We start from the raw sequence: 15,824 nt of genomic DNA, 5'->3' as shown, positions 1-15,824 counted from the left end.
GTCCTTCGCATCCTTCAGAACTGATCTGCTCGGTCCGGAATACCTGCGAGACAGGGGTTTCTTCCGACGAGCTTATCTCTCTGCTCACGCGTCCGAATTCTACGATTCCAATTGCTATGAGACCGTGCTTCAATTCTCTCCAACTTCTATGAAGGACCCGCCATCTGAATCGGACCGGAAGGCTCCCCGGACAGGTGATTTCTGAGACTCGTTCGCACCCGGAGATTTTGGCCGATATACTTAATTCGCGGTACGTGAAAATGGCCGGTAAAGCTTCCCGCGGTACATGAAAATGGCCGGTAAAACCTTCCTGGCCAGCGAGAATGGCCGATAACCTCCATAGACTCAAGTTTTCCACTTTTTCAAGCTCTGCTCACCATTCCACCTCCTGGATTCATCTTTTCAGCTCCATAATCACCTGATAGACACTCAAAACATGCAAAGACTCATTGGGACCTAATGCATCTCCTAAGTTCTAAAACAAACCCTAGGGACCTAAAATACATGAAATAAAACATGATTTGGAATGATTTATGCAACCTAAATGATGCAAATTATGAACATATCACCCACACGTATGGATCAAAATGATATCGGCCTGCTCCCATCCTTCTCTCAGGGTGCCGTTCTTCTTCATTCTCACATCCGGCCGGGCCGTTCTTGTTTTGAGGTTTGTTAGGTATGGTCTTGGTGCACTTGCGCATTGGTGGGCCGAGAGAGGGGTTGTACAACTGATCCTTGAGGACATAGAAGGAGATGTTACACTGCTTATCAAGCATGGTGAGGCCTCGGTTAGGCAGTAGAACTTGTGTACCGTCCCTGTGCATCAGCGTGAAGTTGTAAACCCATCTATCCCCTGACTTGCCTCCAAAGAAACCGCTTTTACTTAGGTATTGCTCATCAATGAGATTCGGCCTTGATGGTGAATCAGGGAATATGAACCCTTGAGCTCTCAAAATTGTAGTGACAATCCAACCGTTCTGAAGCCTCCTTGCTCCCTTCTTCTTTCTGTCACACCACACATTGTGTCTATAGGTGAGCATTTGGATCGCAAAGAACGCTCCTAAAGACGGTACATGCATTGGCCCTTGGTACTCCTTTTTGTTCTTCATTTGAGTGATGAGCGGCTTAAGTCCAAGTCCTAACAATTCAAGCTCTGCCGTGTGAATGACACCAGGGTTGTATGTAGAGAAGAACGTAGAGGCCAGGACCCGGTTGGTGTATCTGATTGCAGGGTTCCTGATGCAGCTTGTCTTGCTTTTGCCTCCCAAGTAAGGCCCAAAAGATATCGTTTCCCACAACGCGGCCAACTCATCACGAGGGTACACAAACTTGTCAAGCGAGCTTCCATTCCTTTCAAATCCAAATATCTCATCAAGCTCCTTGAAACTGACCTTGTAGTGCACGCCTTCTATGTCAAACTCTATGTGTCCGAATCCTTTGCCATGTAGAGGCTTGGGATCTCTCTTGGGGTAGATGACAACCTCCAAAGTGGCAAGAAACTGTTGTGTGATCCCCTCGTAAGCAACATCGCTCATCATGAAGAATTCGGCCAAGCCCATGTTTTGAAAGATGAGTGTAACATCATCGAGTATCTCAAGCTTCTTCAACAGCTCCATATCAGGGAACCGACCTTGAGCTACTCGTATAGAGTTAAAGTGGTCCAAGTACTCCTCAGTAGTCGGGAAGTGTTCTTCCTCGGGCTCGGTCTTTGGTTCCTTCTTGGCTTTCTTGGCATGGTCGGGTACATGGGGAACTATGGCTCTCAGCTCCTCACCATCGATCTCAGTGGCTGCCTGCTCCCCATTCCTTTTTGGTTCAAGGGTTGGAACCAGAGTGAGCTCGGCGTTCCTTGCTCGCTTGGCGGCTGGCTCACCATCGGATCTCACGGAGGGTTTCTTGCTTGTTCCACCATTGCGTGCTACGGCCACGGCTTTCCCTTTCGTGCTCCTCCTCTGGACCTCATTTTTGTTCGTCTCATGAGTGGGAACAGCTCGGTCGCCGGTCATCTGCAAGACAGATCCTCAAAGAAACCGTTAGAATCAAGTACAACGACAAGCACAGGTTTCTGAAGATAGCAAAGACAGAGCTTTTCTCTAACAAGATCATAGTTATAGCTTTGTCATACATCAAAGAGAGAAGTAAGAACAAGCCAGAACAACCGATTAGAGACAAGTTATCAAGACACTTCAGCTCAAGTACACAAATCATCATTAAGACCGATTCCAAGCGCATTTTCTCAAGAATTTTAAAAACTCAAGAACAAGTGATTTTCAGAGCAAAGACCGGTTTTTCTTATGTTATCTATCTTGATGGAATTTTTAAAATTGTTCCCAAAGGCCGACATGTTCTAAAAGAATCGATTCCACATTTCACAAACAATAAAGCTCGCAAAGAATGAAGGAAAAAGATGAGTTCTTTAAGATGCAAATACCTTTGGGAATCCAAGATTCAAGTTTAGTGGAATGCTTATGATGAATAGACAACACCCTAATGAGTCTAGAACGCTTGGAATCACAAGAAATGGATGAGAAATGAGAGAGATATGTTCGTGAAATGCAGAGAAAAGAGGGAAGAAGGCGAACTCTCGGTTAATGGCTCGGGATGGAGGCTGGTATGGGCGGTGTCGCGCTTTCCAGCTGGCGCTTGGACTGTAGTGGGACTGGTCCCCCCTTCTCCTCCAGCTGAGACCGTTGACCCGCGCCAAAAACAGCTTTGACCGGGCGTTTAAATTCAAATTACCGCGCAAAGGCTTCCAAATGGCGCGACAAGGGGGATGACGTGGGCCGTACGGACTAGAGTGATTTTTCTCGTGTTTTCTTGAGCGGCCTCGACTTGTTCCACCCCGAGGGCATCATGCCGAGTGTCATTTGCTCAAGTTAACCAGAATTTCTCCGCGGCCATCAAGTGTTTCTCCCAGGTCGCGCAAACCCTCTTCTTTGACTTAAGTGTCCCAAGTGTTCATGTTTTTGACCATTCTTGAACTGGGCACCTCGGTGTGCTCCACCACGAGGGTATCATGCCGAGAACACTTGGTGCTGGGGGTTTAAACGGTCCTGCCTTGGTGAAAACTGGTCGCGGCCTCGATCGAGGTTTTAGACCGTTTGAAGTGAACTTTGCCCCTCGGTATAATCATACCGAGGTGTTTACACCGTGGGTCTCTTCCACACTTAGTCATCTCACCTCATAACTTCTTAAGCACGGCCATGGTGAAATTAAGTCGAGGAGTTTAGCTGTGGTTCTCAAGCTATTACTCGGTAAAAGGTGACCGCGGTATGTATATACCAAGGGTCGATACCGAGGCTACGTACACTCTAGGACTTAATTCATCAGGCCGTGTCATTTTCGAGCTTTTTTTCTTATTCTCATCATCAAGATTCACCATCTAACTCCTGAAACACTTAACAAACCCTTCAAAAAGCTTCAAGTAAAAAGAAAAAGAAGATGAAAAACGAAATATTTACAAGGATAAGCTTGGGGTGTCTCCCAAGAGCACTTTGTTTATCGTCACTAAGTTTGACTTTCCATACCTTTTCAGGCTGATTCTGGTTCAAGAAGAGGAACTGAGGTAGCTCCCTCTCTTGTTTCTGATGCCAGGTAGTGTTTTACCCTCTGACCGTTTACTACAAAGCCTTGTCCATCTTTTCCTTTCAAAACAACCGCTCCATAAGGCCTTACTTCAAGAATTTCGAATGGACCGGACCATCTGGATCTCAACTTCCCAGGGAATAGCTTGAGTTTCGAGTTAAACAGCAGAACTTGGTCTCCTTTTTTGAACTCTCTCTTGTGTATCTTCTTGTCATGAAGCGCCTTGGTCCTTTCCTTGTAGATCTTAGAGCTCTCAAAAGCATCCAACCTGATTTCCTCAAGCTCATGAAGCTGTAGAACCCTCTTCTCTTGTGCAGTCTTGATGTCAAAGTTCAGAAGTTTCACTGCCCACAATGCTTTGTATTCCAACTCAACCGGTAGATGACAGCTTTTCCCATAGAGCAAGTTAAACGGTGAGGTTCCAATGGGGGTCTTGTACGCGGTTCTGTAAGCCCACAAAGCATCATCAAGTTTCTTGCTCCAATCCTTCCTAGATGAGCTCACGGTTCTTTCTAAAATAGCCTTTATCTGTCGGTTAGAGACCTCCACTTGACCACTAGTCTGCGGATGATAAGGTGTGGCCACCTTGTGCTTTACTCCATGCTTCCTTAAAAGACTCTCAAGAGTCTTATTGATAAAGTGGCTACCCCCATCACTGATTACTACTCTTGGAACTCCAAACCGTGGGAAAATGATACTTTTGAAAAGCTTTACCACCACTTTCGAATCGTTGGTTGGGGATGCAACAGCCTCGACCCACTTACTCACATAGTCCACCGCGACAAGGATGTACTGATTTCCGTATGAACTCACAAAGGGACCCATGAAGTCAATGCCCCAACAGTCGAAGACCTCGACCTCAAGGATTGGGTTTTGGGGCATCTCATTCCTCTTGGATACGTTACCGTGCCTTTGACAAGCCTCGCATCTCGATACCATATCTTGAGCGTCCTTGAACATAGTCGGCCACCAGAAGCCGCTTTGCAAAATCTTGGCAACCGTCTTGAATGCACCTAGGTGACCACCGTATGCTGAACCGTGGCATTCTTGTAGCACCGGATGGATCTCTTCTTCGGCCAAGCATCGCCTATAGAGATGGTCCTTGTTAAGCACGTAAAGATACGGCTCATCCCAATGATATCTCATCACATCTCTAAAGAACTTTTTCCTCTGATAGGCATCAAGATCCGGTGGCTCTAAACCGCAAGATAGGTAGTTCACAAGATCCGCGAACCATGGGAGGCTTCTTTCCTTGATCGTGTTGGCCTCTTCCACCTCTAAGTAAGACCGTACCAGCATGAGATGTTCCTCAGGTAAAGCATCGTCTATGGGGACCTTTTCTTCAATCCTCAGCCTTGAGAGATGATCTGCGGCCCCGTTTTCTATGCCTTTCTTGTCAAGTATCTCCATGTCGAACTCTTGGAGCAATAGGACCCATCTCAAAAGCCTCGGCTTAGCGTCTTTCTTAGACATCAAGTACCTCAAGGCCGCGTGATCAGTGTAGACCGTGACCTTTGATCCCACTAGATAACTCCTGAATTTGTCAAATGCAAACACAATGGCGAGCATTTCCTTCTCGGTGGTTGCATACTTTTCTTGAGCTGAGTCCAAGGTGCGGCTGGCATAATAAATCACATGGAGTTTCTTATCTTTCTTCTGCCCCAAGACAGCTCCCACGGCATAGTCAGATGCATCAGTCATCACTTCGAAAGGTAAAGACCAATCGGGAGCTTGTACAATTGGTGCACTGATCAAAGCCTCCTTGATCCGCTTAAACGCTTCCTCACACTCTTCATCAAAGATAAACTCCACCTCTTTGCACAATAGCCTAGTTAAAGGCCTAGCTATCTTGGAGAAATCCTTAATGAACCGCCTATAGAACCCAGCGTGCCCAAGAAAGCTTCTTATCCCTTTTACAGAATTCGGAGCTTGTAGGTTCACCATTACCTCGATTTTGGCCTTGTCCACCTCAATTCCCTTCTCTGATACCTTGTGCCCCAAGACAATGCCTTCTTGTACCATGAAATGACACTTCTCCCAGTTCAATACAAGCCTATGCTCCTCACATCTCTTTAGAACCTGAGAAAGATTAGCAAGACATTCAGAGAAAGAGGAACCGTATACGGAGAAATCATCCATAAACACCTCAACTTTCTCTTCAATTAGATCAGAGAAAATGTGCATCATGCATCTTTGAAAAGTGGCTGGTGCATTACACAAACCGAAAGGCATTCTCCTATAAGCATAAGTGCCATAAGGGCAAGTGAATGTCGTTTTCTCTTGGTCTCTTGGATCTATTGGTATTTGGAAGAATCCAGAGTATCCATCGAGAAAACAGAAGTAAGGATGATTGGCTAATCGTTCAAGCATTTGATCAATGAATGGTAAAGGGAAATGATCTTTTCTTGATGCAGAATTCAATTTCCTATAGTCAATGCACATGCGATGGCCGGTTATAGTTCTTTGGGCTATGAGTTCATCCTTATCATTTTTTACCACCGTGATACCACCTTTCTTGGGCACAACGTGCACAGGGGATACCCACCGAGAGTCAGAGATTGGATATATGATCCCTGCCTCAAGGAGCTTTAGTATCTCCTTCTTAACCACCTCTTTGAGGTTCGGGTTAAGGCGACGTTGGTGCTCAATAGAGGACATGGCTTGGTCCTCCAGGTGGATCCGGTGAGTGCATACATCAGGAGAGATTCCTCTTATGTCGGCCAAGGAATACCCTATTGCTTTCCTGAATTTCTTGATTTCATTAAGCAATGCACGTTCTTCATGTTCAAGCAAACTATCGTTTATGATCACAGGGAAAGTGGAGTTCAAGCCTAAGAACGCATACCTGAGCCCTGTTGGTAGAGGCTTGAGCTCAACAGGGGGAGCGTCTGCCTCATTCCAATCGGTATCAAAGCTACATTGGCCCGGAACAGCTTCCTCGGCTTTTTCCTTGTTCTCGCGCGGATTATCATCGGCCTCGATATGAGTTGCCACGGCCATGATATCCCGAGGTGTCTCCTCTGTTTCCATGGACCCCTCGCTGTCTAAAATGTCGAGGCCACTCTTTCTGAGCTCCAAGAACCTAGCCTCAGCTCCAAGTTCCTTCGGTTGGTCCAAAAGTTGCTTGTACACCTCGCTTTCCTCGTTCAAGTACCCGTGCTCGCTTTGTTCACGTGTAAGGACCACTTGTAACGGATCCTCTGCGTTCAACTCTTCCAGGAGCTCATCAGCTAGCTCCTCCATCACTTCCACATAGAAAACCTGACCTCCAATAGTCGGTTTCTTCATCATCTCTTTCACATTGAACTTCATATGCTCGGAACCGATGTGTAGTTCAATCATTCCTCCTCTCACATCTATAATGGCTCCTGCGGTCGCTAGGAACGGTCGGCCCAAGATGATAGGGTCCAATGGTTCCTCGTCCATCTCAAGAACTATGAAGTCCGTGGGGATTTCTATCTCACCGATCCTTAAAGGTAAATCCTCAAGCAAACCCACCGGTAAGCGAACCGATCTATCAGCTAGTATAAGAGAAATCTTGGCCGGCTTGTAACTTTTGTATCCCAATCTCTTCGCCACCGTGTATGGCATTAAGCTCACAGAAGCTCCTAGATCACACAAGCAGTTTGAGAACTTCAAGTGACCTAAAGCACACGGTAAGGTAAAGCTGCCCGGATCGGATAGCTTCCTTGGTATAGACCTCTTTTGTATTATGGCGCTGCATTCATGGCTCAGTATTACCATACCCTGGAGCTCCTTTTTCTTGTTGAGGATCGCATCTTTTAGAAACTTCCCGAGCTGTGGTATAGCTAAGAAAGCATCTATAATGGGTAAGGTGAGTTGCGTGTTCTCCAAGTGTTTCTCAAAGACCGCTTTGGCTTTGTCTAAGATTTTCTTCTTGAAACGCCCTGGGAACGGTATCTTGGGTTGATAAGGTGGTGGTGGAACGTATGGCTTTTCAAGCTCAGTTGTCTTTTCCACCTCTTTTCCTTTGTCCTTGATCGGTTCTTTCTCAAAATCCGCTTCTTTACACGCATCACCTGAGGCTGCCTCCCCCTCTGATTGCTCATTGGCCTCAATGAGCGTAGTCTTAGGCGTTGGAGCTTGTAGTTCTTTACCACTTCTTAATGTAATGGCGTTCACATACTCCTTGGGGTTTGGCTCCGGTTTACCTGGTAAAGCCGGGCCTCGGGATGATGTAGAGGCTTGATTCTGCTTAAGCTCTCTGATATCTTGCTGCATTGTCGCGTGCTGGCTCTCAACTCTTTGTTGACCCTGTAACAGTTGCTGTAATATCACACAGACGTCGTTTCCCATCTGATTCTGACCCGTTCCCTGATGCTGTCGCTGAGGACCCATCGGCTGCGGATTGAACCCTGGTGGAAACTTGTGATGCTGCGGTTGGCTGGTGAAGTTGTTACCCTGAGCTGCCTGATTTTGTTGAGTGTAGCCGTGCTGTTGCCCACTAAACTGTTGCTTGGGCTGGAATGTATTCTGATAAGGAGCCTTTTGAGCGTAGCTTTGTTGTTGTTGCGGAGCAGGGTAGACTTGATCGTGAGGGTTAGCTACATTTGGGTTTCTGTATGAGAGGTTTGGGTTACTGTTGTAGTTGTTGAACCGCTGATACCTCTGCTGGTTCCCTATGTAGTTCAGCTCCTCTTGAGTTAGACCATCTTCGTTTACATTATCAAAACTTGGCCCTTGCTCATCAAACTCGCCTACAAAGTGTATTGGCTTTTGAGTCGCCATCAGAACTTTGTCAAGCTTGCTCTGAAGCTCTCTGATATCCTTTTTCATACGCTGTTCTTCTCCAGAGCCCTCTGTACGGTTTGCTCTATCAAAGTCGTCGCCATAAGTATCATTAGACATGGCTAGGTTCTCGACTAGTTCCATTGCCGCATTGATCTCCTTCCCAAGAAAATTTCCATTTGAAGCTGTATCGAGTTGGTTTCTGATCTTGGGGAGTGCACCTCGGTATAAAGTACTCAAGAGGGATGCCTCTGAGAAGCCGTGGTGTGGGCATTGGTTAGTATAGCTTCTAAACCGTTCCCAAGCTTCGCTAAAGCTCTCGTTGTTGTGCTGCGTGAAGCTTGAGATTTGGTTTCTGAGCTTAGCCGTGCGTGATGTGGAAAAGAACTTTGATAAGAACGCCAGTTTACACTGCTCCCAGGTTTGTATAGAACCCCTCGGGAGGTTCTTTTCCCACTGGTGAGCTTTATCACCGAGGCTGAATGGGAACAAGCGTAGCTTGAAGCTATCTTCCGAGACACCATTGATCTTAGTTAGGTCGCAAACCCGATCAAACTGATCTAGATGCTCAAGAGGGTCTTCTCCGGCTAGACCGTGGAACTTTGAGTTCTGCACCATGTTGAGTAGGGAAGCTTTAACTTCAAAGTTGTTGTTTTGAACCGGTGGAGCTTGAATCCCAGCTCGGTATTGGTGCGCATTAGCTCGGTCGTTCTCTCCAACAAAGACCGGAGGAGGTTGTCTCTGAGCTTGTGGTGGTGGCGGATGAACATGGTGGGCTTGTTGCTCGTTTCTATTAGCTTGTTGTTGGTTTTGCTGAGCAAGCCTTTCGTTCCTCTGAGCATGTTGTTGGTTAACATAAGCTTGTTGTTCATTCCTGCCTGCCTGCGCTTGATTAGCATGAGCCTGGTGTTCGGCTTCGTGAGCCTGTTGCTCGATCCTTTGTTGTTCTGCCATTCCAAGTCGTTCAAAATGCCGTTCCCTCTCGCGAGTTCGCCTCTCAATTCGGTTGATGTTGTCGTCGTACGGTAGAGGCGGTTCTGTGCTCCGAGACCTGGTTTTCATGCACCTGAAAGCAACACAAGAACTTGCAAAGAAGTGAGTAAAACAAAGAAAGGTAAAATCTTGAACTCAAGAACAAACAAGAGACTAATGCTCCGACAAGTTGGCAACGGCGCCAATTGATAGATATAACTTTTTATGTCTCAGGGCTATCAATCCCCTTTGTCGAAGTAGCACAAAGAGGTATCAATCCAGACAAGTCAACGAGACACTAGACTATGATGTTTGTTCATTTAAGTCAAGACAAAAGGTGAAGGTTTCGAACTAAGCTAAGTAACAAACGACTAAGCATGAAAGGTAAAGCAAATGATTAGATCTAAACAGAGACAGGATGCAAATAATAACTCAACGATTCAGATGATGATAATATGCAATTAAGCAAGGGACTTTAGACGAGATACTTGACTCGGGTGCTTCCAAGTTCAACTAGTTGGTTAATGAATCAAAACATCAAGCGGTTTCATTTAACTTTGAACTCAAGGCATGTTAATCTTCTCATGAAAGTATTAAGCATCTAAACTGATCTCCTTCATACCAAAAATGTCTTTTGAGAAGCATCGAATCAATCAGCAATAAGAATCAGTTCAAAAATGTCATTTAAGAGAACAAACTATCACTCTCGCGATGAAAGACTCTTAAACCCTTAACCGAGTGGTTCAGACATTTCTACAAACACTTTTGATGCGAGATATGTCTCAGATCTGAACCTCAAGTGATGTGCTTGGATCCAGCCTAGAGATCTCGTCGGTTAAAGAATGAAACATGCAAGACTAGACACCTAAACCCACTAATCTACCTTGAAAGCACCCTAATCTACTCATCTAAAGCCGCTTAAACGACTACTCACTAATCATAACGAGCTCACTAAGTCCTTTGCAAGACGTGTAGCTGGTCATGATGAGGAGTTTAATGTTAGATGATAAAAGAAATAAAGAAAGAACAAGATTTTTCATGCAAAAACGAGATATCGGATTAGAATCAACAAGTTTCACCAAAGAGGCAAGTTCTTAAAGCTAAAAACAGATAAGAGATAAGATGATTAGGTTTTTAGTCTCAAAATGTATATATAGCAAAGGTAAAGTGTCGCGGGTCAGCCCGGAACAAACCGGGTACTGAACCGCGTTCTTGGGCTGATGGGTGAGTGCCACGGTGTGTCGGAGAGTGAAGCCGAGGTCTTCATGTCGAGGAGCGCACGTGAGTCCAGATCCAAATGAAGATCTCGTGAAGAACACGTCAAGAACATGCATGAACCCTAGTCTTTGATCCATCTTCACGTGTGTGTTCTTGAGCAGCTTTGTTCTTGATTCTGGGCTTGTGACAATGGACCTCGGCATGAAATGCCAAGGCGCTTGGACGTCGAGGGGTTCGGGAGAACAGGGGCCGGCATGCACGCCGGGGTCATTGCGCCGAGGTGCACGTTCGACACTTAGTCGTTTCCAGCTTCATTTCTTACGTGTGCATGCCTTGATTCCAACGTGCCGAGGCGTCAGCACGAGGCCTAGTTCAGAATACTCCCAAAATATGAGCCTTGACTTGGCCGATGTCGAGGTAATGATGCCGAGCCCTGAGAAAACACTTAGCGCGTACCGCAACATATTTGGGTTCGTATCGACCATGTCACCTCCCGGAAACAGTAACTTTCAACCCACGACTCCAAATGCTCTGAGACCAGTTCCATAGTCAAGATGACTCAATAAGCTCGAACTTTGGTGAAGAAACCGTCGGAGCTTGGGAAGTGGAAGGCTTCCTGGATTTCACATCTTTGAACCGCATTGGAATCACCGGGGAATAAGCTGTTTGGACCGATGTGAACTCCGGAGACTTTATCTTTCAAACCACTCGTCCGAATTTAGCGATCCCAACCGTTCTGAAAAGGTCTTTCAAAGATCTCAAACTTTGATGAAGACCGGGCAAGCTGGTTCGGTCCGGAAAGGTTCCGTCCGCCGTGATCTTTGTACTCCACCGTTCGGTTCTCGGATGCGCGTAATGTTGGTGCATCTTCCGGAAGCTGTATCTTTCTCCCCACTGGTCCGAATTGGATGATTCCAACTGTTCTGGGATCTTTGTTTGATTATCTCCAACTTTGCTGAAGACCCCGCCAACTGGTTCGGACCGGAAGGTTCCCCGGATTGCTGATCTTTGAAACGCGCGGACAAGGACAAATTTTGGTCGAGAAAAGCTTCCCGCGGTAAGGAAAATGGCCGAGGGCTGTGTACCGCGGTAAGCTTTTTGGTCGTAAAAATTCCTTCGCCTCGGCCAAAAACTCAACCCGCGGTATTTACACCTGATCTTCGACCCAGGCTGACTTTGGTCGATCGGTACGGACTTTGGTCGGTGCTGAGCGATCGGTAAGCTTTTTGGTCGAGGTTGAACGATCGGTAAGGATTTTGGCCGAGGTTTCTGTCCGTCCGGTACGCGATTTGGCCGAGAAATTCCTCCAAGCGGTTTTCACCATTTTTGACCTTTTTCTTCACCGTCTTCTTCTCTGCTCCTCTTCTTAGGCTCCAAATGACTCCCAAAGCACCTGATAAGGACTTCAAAACATGCAAAACTCTTTGGGACCTAATGCAAGCCCTAAATCCTATTTTCATGCCTAAAGACTCAATTTACATGGGAAAACACATGATGAGGACTCTAAAATGCACTCTAAATGATGTAAAATATAGACATATCAACGTGCAATCTTTCTGAAGTCCTTGATGAAGCGACGATAGAATCCTGCATGACCCAGAAAGCTTCTAACCGATTTCGCAGAATCAGGTGGTGGCAAGCTCGTCATGACGTCAATCTTCGCGCGATCCACTTCGATGCCAGCTGCAGAAACCTTGTGCCCAAGCACAATCCCATCTCTGACCATAAAGTGACACTTTTCCCAGTTAAGGACCAAGTGTTTCTCTTCACAGCGAGCCAGAACTTTGCAGAGATTATCCAGACAGTCTTTAAAAGATGATCCGTAAACTGAGAAATCATCCATAAAGACCTCCATGAAATCCTCAATCATGTCAGTGAAGATGGACATCATACATCTCTGAAATGTCGCAGGAGCATTACAAAGTCCAAAGGGCATTCTGCGATATGCGAAAGTGCCGTATGGACATGTAAAGGTGGTCTTCTCCTGATCATCTGGGTGGATAGGGATCTGGAAAAATCCTGAGTACCCATCGAGGAAGCAGTAGTAGGGATGGCTTGCAAGTCTCTCCAGCATCTGATCAATAAAGGGCAATGGGAAGTGATCTTTCCTGGTCGCTGCATTCAGCTTCCTGTAATCGATGCACATCCTGTGTCCAGTCACTGTGCGCGTCGGAATCAGCTCATCCTTGTCATTCTTCACAACTGTAACCCCTCCTTTCTTGGGAACCACGTGCACAGGACTCACCCAGGCACTATCTGAAATTGGATAGATGATTCCAGCTTCCAGCAACTTCATGATCTCCTTTTTGACGACGTCTTTCAGGTTAGGGTTCAGCCTGCGCTGGTGCTCGATCGACGACTTCGACTCATCCTCCAGGTGGATTCGGTGCATGCACAAGTCTGGTGAGATACCTGAAATATCATCAAGAGAATAGCCAAAAGCTTTGCGATGCTTGCGCAGCTTGCTCAGTAGTAAGGTAACCTCAGCATTGTTCAAAGAAGAGTTGATAATGACTGGATAAGTAGAATTAGAGCCCAGGAATGCGTACCTTAGTCCTGCAGGGAGTTGTTTGAACTCAATCTTGGGGGCTTTCTCCTCACTCCAGTCGGATAACTGTTTCACCTTTGCAGGAGTCTCAAGCTGTTCAATCTGCGATGCTAGCTGCATCACATGCTCGCTAGAGTCCAACATCTTCGAGTAAGATGCTGAAATTTCGTCCAAGTGTTCAGCCTCAGATGCAGATGTGGTCGAAGCTCTCTCAAGTGGGTCTGTAGGCAGCATCTCATGGAGAAATTCCTCAGCGAACTCTGTGAGAGTGTCGACATAGAAGGTCTGACCATCGATTGTGGGCTTCTTCATCAGCTTGTCCATGTCAAAGTTCATCACCAGATCTCCAACATTCAGAGCAATCCTGCCTTTCCTGACATCGATGATAGCACCTGCTGTAGTTAGAAAAGGTCTCCCAAGGATAAGAGGGTCCTTAGGCTCCTCTCCATACTCCAGAACCACAAAGTCAGTCGGTATTATGCAGTCTCCAACCTTGATTGGAACATCTTCTAACACCCCTTCAGGTATCCTTGTCGAACGATCAGCTAGGATGAGGGAGATCCTTGTTGGCTTGAAATCAGTCATGCCGAGATTGACAGCTACCGAATAAGGCATGAGGTTAACACTTGAACCCAGATCACACAGCGATCTCTTAAATCTCTCTGTGAAGATAGAGCAATCCAAGACAAAGCTTCCTGGATCAGACAGCTTCTCTGGAATTCGGTTCTGAATCACTGCACTGACTTATTCAGAAATCATCATCACTCTTTGTTCATGGCTGAGATTATTGGTCACCATTCGCTTCACATAACGTCTGATAACAGGAGTGATTTTTACAGCATCAACCAAAGGGATCTCTATCACAAGCTTTTCCATCAACGCTTTGCATCGTGCATCATCAAGCTCTTGCTTGGACTTCCTAGGGCTCCTTGGGTAAGGAACTTTAGGTTTGTAGACCTTCCCCTCTGCAGATTTCGGATTTGGAGCATCAACAGCTTCGCTCTGCAATTGGTGACGCGCGACACCAGTTGTGGTGTCGCTCGTCACCGGCTCTGCAATCTCAGGAACTGCTTCAGAATCTTCTAAATCCACGACTTCAGGTGCAGGAGGCGTCTTCTTGGGCTCAGAACTCAGATTTTTACCACTCCTCAATGTGATAGCACTGCAGTGATGCCTTGGATTGGTGTCAGTCTTCCCAGGAAGAAAACCCTCTTGCCTTTGAACAGAACCTGCAGTTTGGGCTACCTGCGTATCGAGCTGCTTGACATGGGTGTTTAGAGCTTCGATTTTTCCATTCAGATCGAGGTAGAGAGCATCCATCTTCCCATTAAAGTCCACGGTGAGCTTCTGCTGACCTTCCAGAATCTGTTCCAGCATAGACTTCATCTCATTGTCAGGATTTTGAGGTTGAGATGAAGGAGTGCTGTAGTTTCTGGAAAAACTGTTGTTGGAAAAAGGTTTCTGGTACTGAGGCTTAGGCGTGTAACCAGAGAAGTTATGATTACTGTTGAAGGTACTCCTCTGATTGTTTCCACTGTAATTTCCACTGTAGCTTCTGTTACCTTGCTGATTACCAAACCTCTGACCCTGAAATCCTGATCCACTGACAAAGTTGACATCCTCTTCCTCAGCTGCATCCTCAGGTCTGAAACTCTCCACCTCCTGTGCGAATCTGACAGACTTCTTACCCACTAAAAGGCTGTGCACAGAGTCAAGTTTAGCCTTCACTTCAGCGATCTGCGATCTATCCATGTTCCCAGCTTGCTTCTTTCGCTCTAGATCTGCATTCTTGGTGCTATTGCTGGATGCCAAATTTTCGATGAGCTCAACAGCTTCTTCTGGGTATCTGGTGTTGAAGTTACCATTGCTTGCTGCATCAAGTGCCATCTGATACCTCCAGTCGATACCTCTGAAGAAGATACCCAGCAACTGCACATTGCTGAAGCCATGATGAGGGCAATCTCGCTGGTACGATTTGAATCGCACCCAAGAAGCTTTGAACGCTTCAGTAGGTTCCTGAGAGAAAGTCGAAGTTTTCGTCCTCAACTCCTCAGACCTAGCATCGTTGAAGAAGTTGTGCAGGAAAGCATTCCTGGTCTCTTCCCAAGTAGTGAGTGATCCTGGCTCCAACTGCTTCAACCAGTTAGCTGCTTCTCCAGCAAGAGAGTAAGGAAACAGCTTGCAGAGGAGGAAATCATTAGACACTCCATTGTATTTGATGCTGGTGACCAAGTCCTCAAACCTCTCGATGTGATCCATAGGGTGCTCATGAGAGTGGCCATGGAAAGGATGCTGACCCACAAGAGTGTAGTACACAGGCTTCAGCTCAAAATCGTTTCTTTGAAACGCAGGGGCGCGAATCGCAGAACGATTTGCATAGAACTGCTCAGACCTGTTGTAGTCTCCAAGTGTTCGTCCACGTCCAGCTGCAGGTGCAGGTTCCCTCACATTCCGATCCTCTGGAATGTTCCTCTGTAGTGGAACGATCACAGCATTCCCACGCGGTGCAGGTGGTGGATTCTGGTCAACAACATCCACTGGCAAAGGTGCTGGTGGAATGATGTTACCACCTCCATCAAGCCTTTGGCCTCTCGCATTGCACACATGACCCTCTCGGTCTCTCCAGATTCCATCATCATCACGAACAAGTCCATTGGCGTTTTCCATCATTGCCGGATCTCTTGCTTTCCTGTTCGTTCACTCTAACTCAGCTAGCTCTTCGTTGCTCAAATTCACTAGCGGGACGTCC

At 46.5% G+C, this 15,824-nt stretch overlaps 2 non-coding genes across 2 annotated transcripts; both read left to right on the top strand.

Annotated features, from left to right (window-relative positions):
* The first annotated feature begins 8,593 nt into the window (after window positions 1–8,593).
* LOC112082618 lies at window positions 8,594–8,700 on the top strand. The gene has a single exon (XR_002897283.1). It is a non-coding gene; the product is annotated as a small nucleolar RNA R71 (small nucleolar RNA).
* Window positions 8,701–15,017: 6,317 nt separating this feature from the next.
* On the top strand, window positions 15,018–15,124 carry LOC112082574. The gene has a single exon (XR_002897241.1). It is a non-coding gene; the product is annotated as a small nucleolar RNA R71 (small nucleolar RNA).
* The last annotated feature ends 700 nt before the right edge of the window (window positions 15,125–15,824 follow it).

This window comes from Eutrema salsugineum, unplaced genomic scaffold (genome assembly GCF_000478725.1).
Source record: "Eutrema salsugineum unplaced genomic scaffold, Eutsalg1_0 scaffold_1, whole genome shotgun sequence".
NCBI classification, from domain to species: Eukaryota; Viridiplantae; Streptophyta; class Magnoliopsida; order Brassicales; family Brassicaceae; genus Eutrema; species Eutrema salsugineum.
Note: the sequence above shows the minus strand (reverse complement) of the source record. Positions and strands in the feature narration are given on the sequence as shown.